This window comes from Myotis daubentonii, chromosome 4 (genome assembly GCF_963259705.1).
Source record: "Myotis daubentonii chromosome 4, mMyoDau2.1, whole genome shotgun sequence".
NCBI lineage: Eukaryota > Metazoa > Chordata > Mammalia > Chiroptera > Vespertilionidae > Myotis > Myotis daubentonii.
In genome coordinates, this window is record NC_081843.1 from 28,429,694 (window position 1) to 28,445,617 (window position 15,924).

The 15,924-nt window shown below is 43.9% G+C and overlaps 1 protein-coding gene across 1 annotated transcript in view; it reads left to right on the forward strand.

Annotated features, from left to right (window-relative positions):
* Positions 1-675: 675 nt before the first annotated feature.
* The window catches only part of TPST1 (tyrosylprotein sulfotransferase 1), an 82,752-nt gene continuing 67,503 nt past the window's right edge, over positions 676-15,924 (forward strand). The window contains exon 1 of the mRNA XM_059693365.1: positions 676-897. The gene's annotated coding sequence lies outside the window, so the exon portion shown is untranslated. The remainder of the gene's footprint in view (positions 898-15,924) is intronic.

Sequence of the window (15,924 nt, forward strand, 5' to 3'; positions counted from 1 at the left end):
GTGAACAGTTAATTTTCCGTTGTGATAGTTCAGCCCTTTCCCCGACCTCTCCCTTCCCTCTCTGCCCTTTTCTCCTTTCCTAGCTTTCAGTTCTTCCTTCCAGGGATCAGTTCCGCTCCCCTGTAACGGGGGCAGAATTTGCTCCCTCATGTACCCTTTCGTGTGGCACGGAATGTAGTTGGAATCTGTTTGCATGTGTGAGTTACGTCCTATGAGATGAAAGCTCCTCTGCTAGTAGCGGGCACATGGTCGGTCTGTGAAGCAGTGGGCAGAGAGGGGGGCTTCCCGAAAAAGCTCCTTTCCCAGCTCCGTCCCGGGGTTCCACGGATGAAGGCCACCCACGTAAAGGGCCGGAGCTGCGCGCGGACAACCACCTCCGCCCGGCTCCCGGGCAGCCAGGCCACGCACACCGTTGCTCCAGCAACAACCCGCCGGAGCAGGTGGCGCCCCGGGAGTCCCCGCGAGGAGCGCGCACTCGCGGAGACGCGGGGCACCCGCCCGACCACCACGTCAGACCCACCCCCGCCCCTCAGCGCCAGCGGGACTCGGCGCAACCCGCAGCTCCGCCTCCTCGGTGGGGAGCCCGGGAAGCCCACGAATCAGAGAGACGGACACATCGCCCAGGCAGCCAATCCCCGCGGGCGTGTGATCCCGCGCCCGCCCCGGGGCTCGGCGGCCAGCCCGGAGGCAGCGACTGCGGGAGTCGCTGTTGAGGCGGCCGCGGGCGCGGGTCGCGTCTCGCTGCTCTGAGGGGCCGGGCCGGGCTGGCCGCTGCTGGCGCCTGGCCGTGAGGGCGGGCTCCCGGGCGGGCGGAATGGCCCCCGCCTAGGGCGGCGGGAGACGCGGCTGAGCCCAGGATGCTGGGGAGGCGGCGCGGCGGCTCCTCACTCATCCCAGGTAAGGGGGACGCCGCGGCCCGCTCCCCGCCCGCCGCCGCCCACCTGGCGCGCAATCCCGGCCGCCTCCGGCCGGGCATCCCTCGGCCCCACGTCGCCTCTGCCCGTCCCTCTCCCGGTTTGCCCCGGGGCAGTTGTCCAGTCCCACCCCCCCAGCGCGGCGCCCCACGCCGTGGCCGGGCCGCCCCTGCATGCACCCGCTTCCCCCAGGGGCAGGGTTTCCGGGTCTCGGTTCTGGGTCGCCCGCTGGCCCCCGCCGGGGTGGGCCTCCAGCTTCTCCCCTTCCTCTTCGCCGGGCTGACACCGCCTCCCCGCCCCGCTTCCCCGCATTCCTTCGTGCGCCTTCGAGGATGAAACCCCTTCTCTCCCCGTCATCCCGTCGGCATCGGACTTGTGCCCTGACCTCCACCCGGGCTTCGCTCCTGCAGGCTCCCCTGTCCTGTCCTCAGACCGCGTACTCTCTACATCTCACCCCCCCCCCCCCCCAGGTGTCCTGGGTCTTGCCATTTGCTCCCCGATGCCTTCCTTTCCACGCTCCCCTCTTCTGCCCTCACTCTCCATCTACCACCTTAGCCGGCACTTCTTCCTTTACACTTAAACCTTCAGTCGCGTTAATACTCTCCGGTATGTCAGGTCTGTAGTTTTGACATCTCAGTTCGTCTTTAAGCGTGCTGCAACCATAGCATGGAAAGCGCCTTGCCCGGAGCCTGGCACACAGTAGGTCTGGCGCATGGGGGATGCTCACGCGTTAGTCTTTTAGACCCTTTCCAGGCCTTTGCGCTTGCTCTCCAGATGGTGGTAGCAAGAGGTCCAGTATCCATAGAGATAACCCACTACCTGAAGGGTGGTGTGGGTGATGGCAGGATGAATTCGTGAACTCCAAGTGTGATCTTTATGTTGTCTATTGTTTTATATTTTATATTTATTGTTTTAGACTATTTTGCATTAATTGGTGGTGTCAGCAATTCTTAGTGAGCTTTGCAATATAATTCCCCTCCTCCCCGCCCCCACCTATTTTTAGGAGGAAGGAGCCCCTACCTCCGAGCTGAAATTAGCGTTGTGTGTAAGAAGTGTTTAGTGTGTCTATCTCTCTGCTAGTCCAGTCCTGCGGTGAATTTTCATGCTTTAAGAATTTGGAGGAATCAGGTTTAGATTTCTTGGAGTCAATTGCTGAAGGGATCAGCACTGCTTAGGAGTGCCCTGGCCAGTGTGGCTCAGTTGATTGGAGCTAGTCCTGTGTGGGGTTTGATTCCTGGGCATACGATATACCCATGTTGTCTGTTCTGTCCCGGTGGTGAGAGTGCATATGGGAGGCAACCGATGGCACATCCATGTTTCTCTCTCCCTCCTTCCCTTCCGCCCTCTCTCTCTCTCTCAAGTCAATTTTTTTAAAAAAATGCTTAGGAGTGACGGTTCTGACAAGTTCTCTAAAAGTAAAAGTAATTAACATGCTCATTCCCCACCACCACCACTCAACTGCCCCCCCCCCCCTCAACTGCCCCCGAACACACTTTCTGGCTATCAGAGGAAAGAGCTGCAGTCCATTTTTCAAAGAGTAATATAAATTTGACTTTTTAAAATTGTAAGAGCAATGTTACTGGCCTCAAGCCATTCTTGCCACATTTGCTGTGATGGTCTCCAAGTTTGGATGAATCAAACACTTGGCTTTTTTCCTGCTCCAGGGATCTCCAGAGCAGGCTGGAGACAATCATGTAAGCGAGCTGCTGGTGCTGATCTAAACTGGATTCCAACTTTACTCTCACTGCCTGGGTATGCTTTGACTTGCCCTTTAGGTTCCTCTTATGCACTAAAAGCCTAAATGGCTGTCTATAGATTTTTACCATTCTCCTCTAACCATTTGTCCTACTCTTGAGTTCCTTTCATTACTTATTTTGCCTCCAACCTCACAGAAGAAATTGGTGGCCTTGAGCCCTGAACTCTTAAGGATCTCATTTTTTTTTTTAAAAAAAAAAAAATATATATATATATATTTTATTGATTTTTTTTTTACAGAGAGGAAGGGAGAGGGATAGAGAGTTAGAAACATCGATGAGAGAGAAACATCGATCAGCTGCCTCCTGCACACCTCCTACTGGGGATGTGCCCGCAACCAAGGTACATGCCCTTGACCGGAATTGAACCTGGGACCCTTGAGTCCGCAGGTGGACACTCGATCCACTGAGCCAAACCAGTTAGGGCAAGGATCTCATTTTTTTCTGTGTGCCTGTACCTATCTGATTCCTGATCTTTTCTTTTATCAGAGGAAGTCCTCCTAAGAATAGCATCTCTGACCTCCCGCTTTATTCTCCTTTTTCTCTCAGCCCACATCCAAAACAAAAACAAAAACCTTCCCTTGATGCTTCCCTCTTTTTTTCTCAGGTTAACGTGGTGTTCTTTAGAATTTCATTTTTCGTTCTTTTCTCTGTTCTCTCTAATTTCCTTGTGTGTTACACTTTTTCTTATGGCTACAAATAGCACCAGTATATTTATGGTTTTCAAAGATGTATATCCAGTCCCCATTTTTCTTGGACTTCATGTGTTTCTTTTTAAAGACCTTAAAATAGGAGTGTCTGTTGGATAAAAATATACTGGATACTTGGTACTTTAAACTTGGTTATCTTTTCCTTCCCCTTCCCTCTACTCCTAGTCCCCTCAAACACATACACAGACACTCCTATTTTTAGGACTTTACCCTAAGGAGCTTAGAACCCTCTTCTTTCCAGACATTAAGTCTGTTGTAGATCCTATTGCTCCACCTGTAAGCCTTTTCTTTCCCTCCTCATTGCCAGGAGATTGGTTGAGGCCTGTGCTATGTTTCTTCTAAATAGAGTCAGTGTCAGCCATTTTCAACCCAGGCACTAATTTAAAGCCACCTTGGGAGCTCTTAAAGTGTAAGGATGGGGGGATCAAAGTATCTCTAGAGATTCTGATTCACTTGGTGTGGTGTGGGGCCAGACCTTGTCATTTAAAAACGCTTCCCATGTGATGGTAGATAATATGCAGCTGATGCTGAGAACTGGGCTGAAAGCTCAAAGAGGGAGTGATAGAACCCCAAGGAATTACAGTATTTAACTCATCCTTTAAAATTCAGGATGAATGTCATTTTTGTTGGCATGATTACTTACTTATTTCCGTGGTACTTTGTACGTGTACCATATTAAAGTACATGTACCTATGATCACATTTTCTCTAACTTATTTCTCATGGGTCCATTTTTTCTCAAGACTAGGAATTTCTTGAGGTCTGGGACCATGCCTAAAAATGAACTACTGTTTCCTCTACATTATGCACAACACTTCTGATACTGAATATGTGGGTTTTCCCCTTACATTAAGCATTTCTCCAACTCTCTAGACACCAACTAGGTGTTCTATAATTTAACTCAATTATGACACTAACTATCTGGAGTTAGTTGCAGACTGCACAGACCAGGAGGAACTCAGTCACCTCGCTTCAGATGCCAGTAGCAAGTTTCAGGTTGTGACCTGTACTTTAATTTATACCAACTGGCTGTAAATTGGGGCTTTCCGCAACCTCCTCCTCTGGTTGATAATTTGCTAGAATGGCTCACAGAAATAAAAAAAAGGTCTTTAGCCCTAGCTGGTTTGGCTCGGTGGATAGATCAGCCTGTGGACTGAAGGGTCCCAGGTTCGATTCCGGTCAAGGGCACATGCCCAGGTTGCAGGCTCGATCCCCAGTGGGGGGCGTGCAGGAGGCAGCCAATCAATGATTCTCTCTCATCATTGATGTTTCCATCTCTCTCTCCCTCTTCCTTCCTCTCTGAAATCAATAAAAATATATTTTAAAAAGGGAGGGAAAAAAGGTCTTGTCATTACTTTTTATTATAAAGGCTGTAACTTAGTAACAGGCACATGGAAGAGATGTGTAGGGCAAGATATGTGGGAAGGGGTATGGAGTTTCCATGCCTTCTCTGGCCATGTCACCCTCCCAGTATCTTGTGTTCACCAGTCCAGAACCTCTCCAAAACTCTTCAGTTAGGGTTTTTTATGGAGGATTTATCACACAGACCTAAATGATTAAATAGTTGACCATAGGTAATTAACTTAATCTACAGACCCTTTCTCCTTGGAAGTTAGGGGATGGTTCCTTTGGCAACCTTTCAACCTCCAAGATATGGTTGAAAGCGACTTATTGTGTATAACAAGAAATTCCAAGGATTATAGAGCTCTGTGCTAGGAACCAGGGATGAAGACCTAATATATTATATTTTATTCTATAATAATTATTATATCACAGTATCACACTGCCTTATTTATCTTTTCATCACTGCCTTACCTAGTACTGGATATATTTTAGAAACTTGATGAAAATTGGTTGAATGAATTATTTTGGTAAATAATGTAAAACATCATGAACTCACAGTTTTGCTAGCTGACCAGCTGTTTCTTGGCTGCTGACAGGTCATTCATACTTGCACTGTCATTCTTACCTCTTGAGTGTTTAATCCATTTACACTTAATGTAATTATCAGTCCATTCAGATTTATATTTTGCTATTTGTTTTCTGTATGTCTTGCCATTTTGCTATTTGTTTTCTATATGACTTGTCTTTTTAGTTTCTCTATTCCTTCATTACTGCCTACTTCTTTATTAAATAGTAGAGGCCGGGATCCTTCAGCCTGTGGGATCAGGCTGAAACTGTCTCTCTGACATCCCCCGAGGGACCCCACCAGTGCACGATCGGGCCTGGGGAGGAGTGTGGGAGGTTGGCCAACCCAGAAGGGACTGTGGGAGGGCTCCAGGGAGTGTCTGTCCCATCTCACTCAGTCCTGATCGACCCGATCCTAGCAGCAAGCTCACCTACTGGTCAGAGTGTCTTCCCACTGGTGGTCAGTGCACGTCATAGCAACTGGTCAACTGGTCGACTGCACCCTGGTGGTCAGTGGTTGAGTTGCCTTAGCATATCATTAGCATATTATGCTTTGATTGGTCGACTGGACGACCGGACACTTAACATATTAGACTTTTATTATATAGGATTCTCCAGTGTATACTTTAATTAGCTTATTATTTCTTTTACAACTTTTCTTTATTTTCCTGGTGATTACAATTAATATTTTAAAACAATTTACTTTGGATTAATACCAGTTGGCTGGTCACTTAGGCTTCTATATATATAGATGAGTCACTTTTCTCTTGGTGCCTTCAAGATCCTGTCTTTGGCTTTTGTCAGTTTGATTATAATGTGTCTATGTGCACATCTCTTTGAGTATATCCTATTTGGTGTTTCATCTAGTTCCTTGGGTGTTTAATGTATTTCATTGAATTTAGGATGTTTTCAGCCATTTATTTATATACATTTGATTTCCCCCATCTTTTTGTCTTTGGGACTTTATGCATATTTTGGTATGCTTGATGATATCTCACAGGTCTGAGGCTCAGTTCATTTTTCTTCATTTTTTTTCTTTCTGTTCTTCAGACTAGAAAATTGATCTGTTAAGCTACCTGATCTTTCTGCTAGCTTAAATCTACTGTCGAACCCCTATAGTGAATTTTTTGTTTCAATTATTGTACTTTTCAACTCTAGAATGTCTCTTTGGTTCTTTTAAAACAAAGTATTTCTATTGACATTCTCTATTAGTGAGAACTAATTCTCATAATTTTCTTTAATTATTTAGATATGGTCTTCTTTGTTTTCTTGAACATATTTACAATAGCTGATTTGATTTAAAGTTTTTGTCTAGTAAGTCCAACATCTGGGCTTCCTCAGGGATAGTTTCTATTGACTTCACCTTTCCACCTTTGTATAGACAATACTTTCTTATTTCTTTATGTATGTCATAGTTTTTTGTTGTTGTTGTTGTTGAAAATTGACACTTTATTTTTAAAATATATTTTTACTGATTTCAGAGAGGAAGGGAGAGGGAGAGAGAGACAGAAACATCAACAATGAGAAAGAATTATTGATCGGCTGCCTCCAGCATGCCTCACACTGGGGATGGAGCCCACAACCCGGCCATGTATCCTGACCGGAAATTGAACTGTGATATCCTGGTTCATAGGTCAATGCCCAACCACTAAGCCATGCCAGCTGGGGCTGAAAATTGACACTTTAGATAATATAATGTGGCTACCCTGGAAATTAAACCCTTCTCCCCCAAAGTTTGTTGTATTCTTTGTCCTGTATAATCACTGAAGTCTCTGCTTGGTTAGCCTAGTGGTCATCTACTGATTGGACAGATTTCCTTAAATGTCTTGAAACTATTAGTCTCCCAGCCTTGGCGCGCGCGCACACGTGTGTGTGTGTGTGTGTGTGTGTGTGTGTGTGTGTGTGTGTGTGTATTTTGACTCCCATCATGCAGTTTACACTATGCCTTAGCCTGCACTTCCTGCTTGTGCAGAACATCAAGGTCAGTTAGAGGTGAGAGCCTTCCCAAGTCTTTCCTGGGCATGTGCATGTTTTCTAGGTTCCCAAGAATATATTGGAGCTTTTCTAAGCCCTATATGTACAACTCATTCCTCAGTTTTTTAAGTGTTTGATCAATGTCTTGTTTGCCTCAACTGTTATTATCACTGCAGACAGCTAATTAAACAATTATCTCAGCTTCTGGTCAAGATGGCAGAGTAGGTAAACACTGTGCTCGCCTCCTCCCATAACCACATCAGAATTACAACTAAATTATAGACAACCACTATTGAGAACCACCTGAAGACTAACTCAACAGAACTCTTATAACTAAGGATATAAAGAAGCTAAGTCAAGCCTGGTTTGAGGGGTGGAGATGTGAAATAGGCTGGCCCCATACCCACATGTGGCAGTTAGGAATTGGGAAGGATATCTTGGCTTTGGAGGTACCCCTGAGGAGCTGGGGTATAATCTCCACACCTGGATCCCCAGTCCAGAGCACAAGTGCTGGGAACAGGAGTCCCCACAGCATCTGGCTGTGAAAATCAGCAAGGATTCCATCTGGCTGAGATGGAGGGCTGCTGGAGTCCCAGGTGTTCCTCTTTTTAAAAAAAAAAATATATTTTTATTGATCTCAGAGAGAATCATTGATCAGCTGCCTCCTGCACGACCCCTATTGGGGATCGAGCCCACAATCCAGGCATGTGCCCTTGACCAGAATCAAACCCAGGACCCTTCAGTCCACAGGCCGACGTTCTATCCCCTGAGCCAAACCAGCTAGGGCCCAGGTGTTCCTCTTAAAGGGCCCTCACATGGACTTAGTTGGTGATAGACACATTCACTTTGAGTTCTAGCACTGGGCAGCAGCTCAGAAAGTACCAGGGACATAGGGGGAGGAACTGCATTGTCTGACTTCAGGACAAGGGCCGTAGGGGCAGCTCTCTCAGCTATTTTGTTACTTTGTGGAACGCTCCCCTCACAGAGCAGGCAGGTGCAGGTGGGCTCCAAATCTGAGTGTCCATCAAACTCCTCACACTCTTAATTCCCTGAGAACCTGTCCCACCCAACTTATGCATAGGCTGAATCTCCTTCAGTGACTGTTACAAGTGGTGGCCTCAGCCCATGTCTTGGACTTGCCTACTATCTCTCAAAGGTTCACAAACCCCAAGCAGCACCTGGACTCAGCATGCACTATACCTCTTGCTTAGTGACTCCCAGTCTGGCACTAGTGGCAGCTGGCCATGTTTGGCAGCATAGCCTTTCACAGGTACCTCCAAGCCCAGCACAGGCAGCTACCAATTGCAAATCACTTTGTAGCTCCTACCAGGTGGCCTCAGGCCAGCCATAAGCTACAGCTTATCTGGGTGTGCATCAGAGCCTCTTGCAAGAGGCCCCAGAATCAACAAACTTGGTGGCCAGCTTCAGACTACACAAGAGCACTACCCAATTAACTCCACAAACAACATGCCTGAAGGGTGGATTCTGCAGGCACCAGAGCCCTGCAGCAGTGAATCCCACTTTAGGGGATCAGCCCTCCACAAAAGAGCTCATCCATTGCAGTAATGGCTAGTCCTCATAACCGGTCAGCCTGAGGATCAATTCCACACACTGGTATGCCAATAGCAGTCAAGGCTCAACCACAACAGGAAGGCACATGTAACTCACACAAGGGACATGCCTGGAACACCCGGCTCAGGTGACCAGAGAGCTGTGCCATTGGGCTCCTCAGGACACCTAGTACCTAAAGCCACCCTCCTAACACTGGGAGACTTATCAGATCTATCTAATATGTAGAAACAAACCCAGGCAGCCAAAATAGGAAGACAAAGAAACATGTCCCGCATGTAATGACAGGTGGGAAAAAAATCTAGAAAAAGAACTAAACAAAATGGAGGCAAGCAGTCTACCAGATGCAGAGTTCAAAACACTGGTTAAAGTGAACTTAGGGGAAGAATAGATGAACTCAGTGAGAATTTCAACTAAGAGGTATAACATAAAAAGGACATAGAGATTATTAAAAAACTAGAGGCTCAATGCATGAAGATTCGTGCAAGAATAGGCCTTCCTTCCCCTGGCTGCCAGCACCACCTTCACTCCGGCCTGGAGCTGCCTTTCCGCCTTCGCTCCAGCCCAGAGCCACCTTCTGCCTTCACGTGCTGCCCAGAGTCCCAGAGCAGCCGGGGCGGGGAAGAACACCTGCGTCATCACCATGGCAATGACGCAAGCGTTCCAGCCCAGCCATTGCCATCTTTGTCACATCAATAGCATATTCCCTCCTTATTGGCTGTGGGTGCCGCCATCTTTATTGCGAAGCGACGGTCAATTTGCATATCCCATCTTTATTAGATAGGATAGAAGTGAAGAATACAATAACTGAAATGAGGACTATATGAGATGAAAAGAACAGTAAAGCAGATGAAGCAGAGGATCAAAATCAGGATTTAGAAGAAAAGGTACCAGAAAACATTCAATTAGAACAGCAAAAAGAAGAAATCCAAAAAATGAGGATAGTATAAGAGTCCTCTGTGTCAATTTCAAGCATACCAACATTCACAGCATAGGGACACCAGAAGGAGAAGAGAGAGAGCAAGGGATTAAAAAACCTATTTGAAGAATAACTAAACATTTCTCTATCCCAGCAAAGGAAATAGACATACTAGTACAGGAAGCCCAAAGAGTTCCAAATAAGATGAATCCAAAGAGGCCCACACCAAGACACATCATAATTAAAATGCCAAAAGTTAAAGACAAAGACAGAATCTTAAAAGCAGCAAGAGAAAAGCAGTTAGCTGCATACCAGTGAGCCTGATAAGACTGTCAGCTGATTGGGGGGAAAATATTCAAAATGATGAAAAGCAAGGAAACTACAACCAAGATTACTCTACCAAGCAAGGCTATCATTTAGAATTGAAGGAGAGATAAAGAGCTTCCCAGACAATCAAAAAACTAAAGACATTCACCACCACCAAACCAGTATTCCAAGAAACGTTAAGGGATTTCTTGAAGAAGAAAAAACAAGATACAAAATATGCATAATAAAGTGACAATAACTACATACCTATCAATAATCACTTTAACTGTAAAAGCATTAAATGCTCCAATTAAAAGACATGGTGTGGCTGAATGAATAAAAAATCAAGATCCACACATATGAAATCAAACTAAAAAGTTTTTGCACAGCAAAGAAAATAATCTACAAAATGAAAAGATAACCTAATGAGTAGGAGAAAATATTTGGCAATGATACATCCAATAAGGAATTAATATTCAAAATATGTAAGGGACTCATACAGGTAACACCAAAAAAGACAAACATTCCATTTTAAAAATGGGCAGAAGACCTAAATAGACATTTTTCCAAAGAGGACATACAGATGGCCAATAGACATATGAAAAAATTCTCAGTGTCACTAATCATCAGAGAAATGGAACCACAATGAGATATCACCTCATACCTGTCACAATAGCTATTATCAATACATCAACAAACAACAAGTGTTGGTTGAGGAGAAAAGGGAACCCTCCTGCACTGTGAATGGGATTGCAAATTGGTACAGCTATTACGGAAAACAGTATAGAGGTTCCTCAAAAAGTTAAAAATAGAAGTACCTTATCACTCAGTTCCACTTCCTGGTATTTATTTGAAGAAATCCAAAACCCTTATTAAGAAGTATATATGCATTCCTATGTTCACTGCAGCATTATTTACAATAGCCAAGATATGGAAGCAACCTAAGTGTTCATCAATAGATGATTGGATAAAGAAGATATGATACTTATGCACAATAGACTCTTACTTGGCCATAAAAGAATGAAATCTTAACCATTTGCAACAAAAAGGATGAACCTTGTTGGGTACTGAAAAAAGTCAAACAGAAAAACAAATACCATATGATTTCACTTATATATGGAATCTAAAAAACCCAAAGTGAACAAACAAAAGAGAAACTCATAGATACAGGGTACAAACGGATGGTTGCCAGGTGGGAGGGGCTTGGGGAGACGTGTGAAAAAGATGAAGGGATTAAGAAGTACAAATTGGCAGTTACAAATGGTCTTGGGGATGTAAAGTACAGCACATGGAATGTAATCGATAATATTGTAATAACGATGGTGTACTAGACTTGTTGGGGGATCATTTTGTAAGTTATATAAATGTGTAACCACTATGTTATACATCTGATACTAAAGTAATATTCAATGTCAATTGCAATGGAAAAATCTTAAAAATAAACAAAAAAGTTCAATTAAAATTTGTCTCAGACACTAGTATGGTGATTACCAGAGGGAAAGGGGAGTAGGAAAGGTAGAAGAGGGTAAAGGGGGATAAATGGTGATGGAAGGAAACTTGACTTGGGGTGGTGAACACACAATACAAAATACAGGTGATGAATGATAGAATTATGCCCCCAAAAACTATATAATTTTATTAACCAATGTCATCCCAAGAAATTCAATAAAAATAAAATAAATATACATATATTTGGGGTACAGAAATACAAATAAACACAACTTACAAAGAAAAGGAAATAATAAAAATAAATTGTCTCAATATTTTAAACAAATGCCCTGGTCATAGAAATGTCACATTGAGGGTGCTCTGATTCAGGTCCAATAAAGATAAGCTCTGAGAATGTAGCTTTTCCAGATAGGGTAAGTAGTGACAGTTCTTTGGAGATGTGGGTTTGGAGGAGCTCCTCACCTGTTCTTAAATGGTTTCTGGGCTGCTGCTGTTCACAGCTATCATGCTTATAGGTTATTGGTTTCCAAGTCTTCCACAGAGCTGGGTAAAGGGAATTGGGAGAATTAAAATGCCATAAATCTTGTTCTGCTTACTGAAAGTCAGCTGTTTTTCTTGGATAAATGTTTCTTGGATTGTTGCAAGCCTTTGGTTAATTTTCAGATTTCTGAAAAAGTTGAGTTTGCATTTTGCCAGTCTTCTTATTACTTTTACGGAGGATCAGACTTGTGGAGTGCCTTACTTTCCCAGGCTGGATATGCTTCCTCCGGGCTTTTATTTATGTAGTTTGAGGGGTTCGTGCATTAAATTTTAGCAGATTGTTTTAATTACTGAGAACTCTGAGGTTATACAATTATGTTTTTATGTTTTATGTGCTATTATTTTCCCACACTCTGGCTATGTTTATTGCTTAATATTTTCTGAATACATGCTATTTTCAACCTTGAGGCTTCCTGTTATCTTATTTTCTCTGCTCAAGGCTCTATTTATTTCCCTCACTCTCACAATGGGAGTCCTGCGTATCTTTTAAAATTCATTCTGATATAATTTTCTTTCTCTGTAGCCCATGGATGTAATCCTGCATGCCATTTTTCATACCTTTTGTATTACCATCGTATTATTTCATCACATAGTTTCTTGTCTTCTACCCCAGCTAAGTTGCTAGTTCTTTGAAGGCATATGATGAATCATACCCATTTATATGCTCAATACACATTTGTTAATTGAAGTGTAGGAGTAAGGTTCACTGAGAGAATGTTTAACATTTTACTAGTAGGTATTGTGACTGGGTTTGCTTTTTATTCATCCATTATTGAATTGGAGGAAATTGTATACTCTGGAAAAATTAAATAACAATACATGGTTGTCCACACACTACATTATATAATCCTTAGAAAGATACAGGAAGATAAAAATCTCCAATACAGATTGTTACAATAGTGGTTTCTGATCAAAGATTTGATGTCCAGCTTTTTATTTTTTATTTTAAAAAATCTTTATTGTTGAGAGTATTGCAGATGTCATCCTCATATCCCCCCAATGCCCCTCTCTACCTGGTTCCTGCCCCGCCCTAGGCCTTCACCACCCTATTGTCTGTGTCCATAGGTAATGCATATCTATATTATAAAAGGCCTGTGTCCCTATCGCCATAATGACCAAAGGCCGGCGTAGGTGGGCAGGGTCGTGCTATTTCAACTTGCTGGGCTTCTAGTATGCATATAAGATCTTTGTTTCATCTCTTCCCACCCATCCCCCTTCCCTCTGAGAGTCGTCAGTCTGTTCCATGTTTCCATGCCTCTGATTCTATTCATCAGTTTATTTTGTTCATTAGGTTTCTTGTTTGTTTACTTTGATTTTCAGATTCATTTGTTGATAGATATGTATTTATTGCCATTTGATTGTTCATATTTTTTACCTTTTTTTTCTTCTTCTTCTTCCTCTTCTTAAAGAATACTCTTCAACATTTCATGTAATACTGGTTTGGTGGTGATGAACTCCTTTAGCTTTTTCTTGTCTGTGAAGCTCTTTATCTGACCTTCAATTGTAAATGATAGCTTTGCTGAGTAGAGTAATCTTGGTTGTAGGTCCTTGCTATTCATCACTTTGAATATTTTTTGCCACTCCCTTCTAGTCTGCAAAGTTTCTGTTGAGAAATCAGCTGACAGTCATATGGGTTCTCTTTTGTAGGTAACTAACTGCTTTTAAGATTCTCTCTTTGTCTTTAGCCCTTGGTATTTTAATTTTGATGTATCTTGGTCTAGGCCTCTTTAGTTCTTGTTTGGGACTCTCTGGGCTTCCAGAACTTGTAAATCTATTTCTTTCACCAATTAGGTGAAGTTTTCTGTCATTATTTCTTTAAGTAGGTTTTCAATATCTTGCTCTCTCTCTTCTTCTGGCACCCCCATAATGTGAATGTTGTTATGCTTGAAGTTGTCCCAGAGGCTCTTTACACTATTGTCATATTTTTGGATTCTTTTTTCTTTTTCCTCTTCTGATTGGGTATTTTTTGCTTCTTCATTTTCCAAGTCATTGATTTGATTCTCAGAATCCTCTACTCTACTGTTGAATCCCTGTAAATTTTTCTTTATTTCAGTTAGTATAGGCTTAACTTCTGACTGGTCCTTTTTCATGTCTTCGACGTTCTCACTAAGATTCTTGAAAGTCTTACTAAGTCCTTTAAAGCTCTCTTTGAGTCCCTTGAAGCTCTCATTAAGATCCTTGAGTGACCTTATAACCATGGGTTTGAACTTTTTATCCAGTAGTTTGCTTGCTCCCATTTCTTTCATTTGTGACATGTTTTCTTTGTCTCCGCATTTTGGCTGCTTCCCTGTGTTTGTTTCTATGTATTAGGTAGAGCTGCTATGTCTCCTGGAATTGGTAGAGTGGTCTTGTGTAGTAGGTGTCCTGTAGGGCCCAGTGGCTTAGCCTCCCCACTTACCTGAGCTGGGCACTCTAGGTGCATCCCTGTGTGGGCTGTGTGCACAGTCTTATTGTAGTTGAGCCCTGATTGCTGTTGACATCACTGGAAGGGATTGACTTCTAAGTCAATTGGCTGTGAGGACCAGCTATGACTACAGTGGGAGAGTTGCTATGCAGAAGACACCCCTATGGAGCAGGACTTGTTTCAGTGGGGCTTTATTGCTCACTGAGTCTCCCCTTGAGTGTGTGACTTGTGGAAATGTAGAGTTGTAATCTGGTATGTAATATGGTCTGAAGCTGTCCACTGGGTGCACTGGCTCTGGGGACTCCTGGGAGGTGTAAAGTCAGCCACTGCCTGAGGCTACCCAGCAGGAGCTACAGAGAGATCTGCAGATGGCTGCTACTTGTATTGAGCTTGGAAGTGCTCTGGCAAGGCCCAACTGTGAAGCAAGGCAGGCTGGTGCTAGTGCTGGGTCTTGGGCCCTTTACTGATAGGTTTGGGTCATGCTGATGCTAGCTGCTGCTTGTTTGAGAAATTTTAGCAAAGTCTGAAGCCTGAGCCAGGACAGGCTGTTCATGTGGAAAAGCCACTGCCAACAGCTTGGGTGGGGCTGCAAATTGAATGGGGCAGGGTCTCAGGGAATCACTAGGGTGGAGCAAACAATGTGAGCCATGCTGGTGTAAACTCAGATATGGCTACTAGTCAGCTCTGCCACGGGGAAGGTCACAGCATAGAAACAATGACCCCTGCGAGCACCTTGTCTGGGAGAAAGCCACCCCAAGTTCCTGCCCCAATGCCAGACAGTCCCAGTCCTTCCCGTACGTCCCTGGATCCCCCAAAGCCACTGCCCAGTGCTGGAGCTCAGAGGAAGCGGGACATGTAAGAACTTCCTGGGCTCCAGCAGCCACCGTGTTACTCAGCCACAATCCCTGTTGGTTTTTTACAGCCCAAAGTTATGGGTACTTCTCTTCCAAGCTCTTGAACTCTGGGCTAAGGGTCTGGTGTGGGGTTGGGAGCCCTTTGTTCTCACAGGAGGCCTCTGCATCCAGGATATCCCTCCCAATTAAAAACACGCCACATGTAGTTGTTGGATAGCCTGTTCTGTGCCTTCACCCCTCCTACCAGTCTCAATGTACTTTCTTCTTCTTATTTCTCTAGTTGTAAGACTTCCATTCAGTGAGATTTCAGGCAGTTTTGAATAATGGTTGTTCTGTATTTTAGTTGTAATTTTGATGTGATTGTGGGAGGCAGCGAGTACCGGCGTTCACCTACACTGCCATCTTGGTTCCCTCTCCTCTTGATGTCCAGCTTTTGAAAGAGATCACAGAATTTCAGCTCTGAGTAACTGTGTGAGAGGCATAATTTCTCATAAAGTGGGAACTTACTTAGATGTGAGAGTGTCTATGATAAAGTAAAATTAGACTGATAAAGAACATGCTAATTTCTAGCTTCTGTATATATCTATTATCTCTTGGGACCAGATATAGTTCTCCATTCTTTTT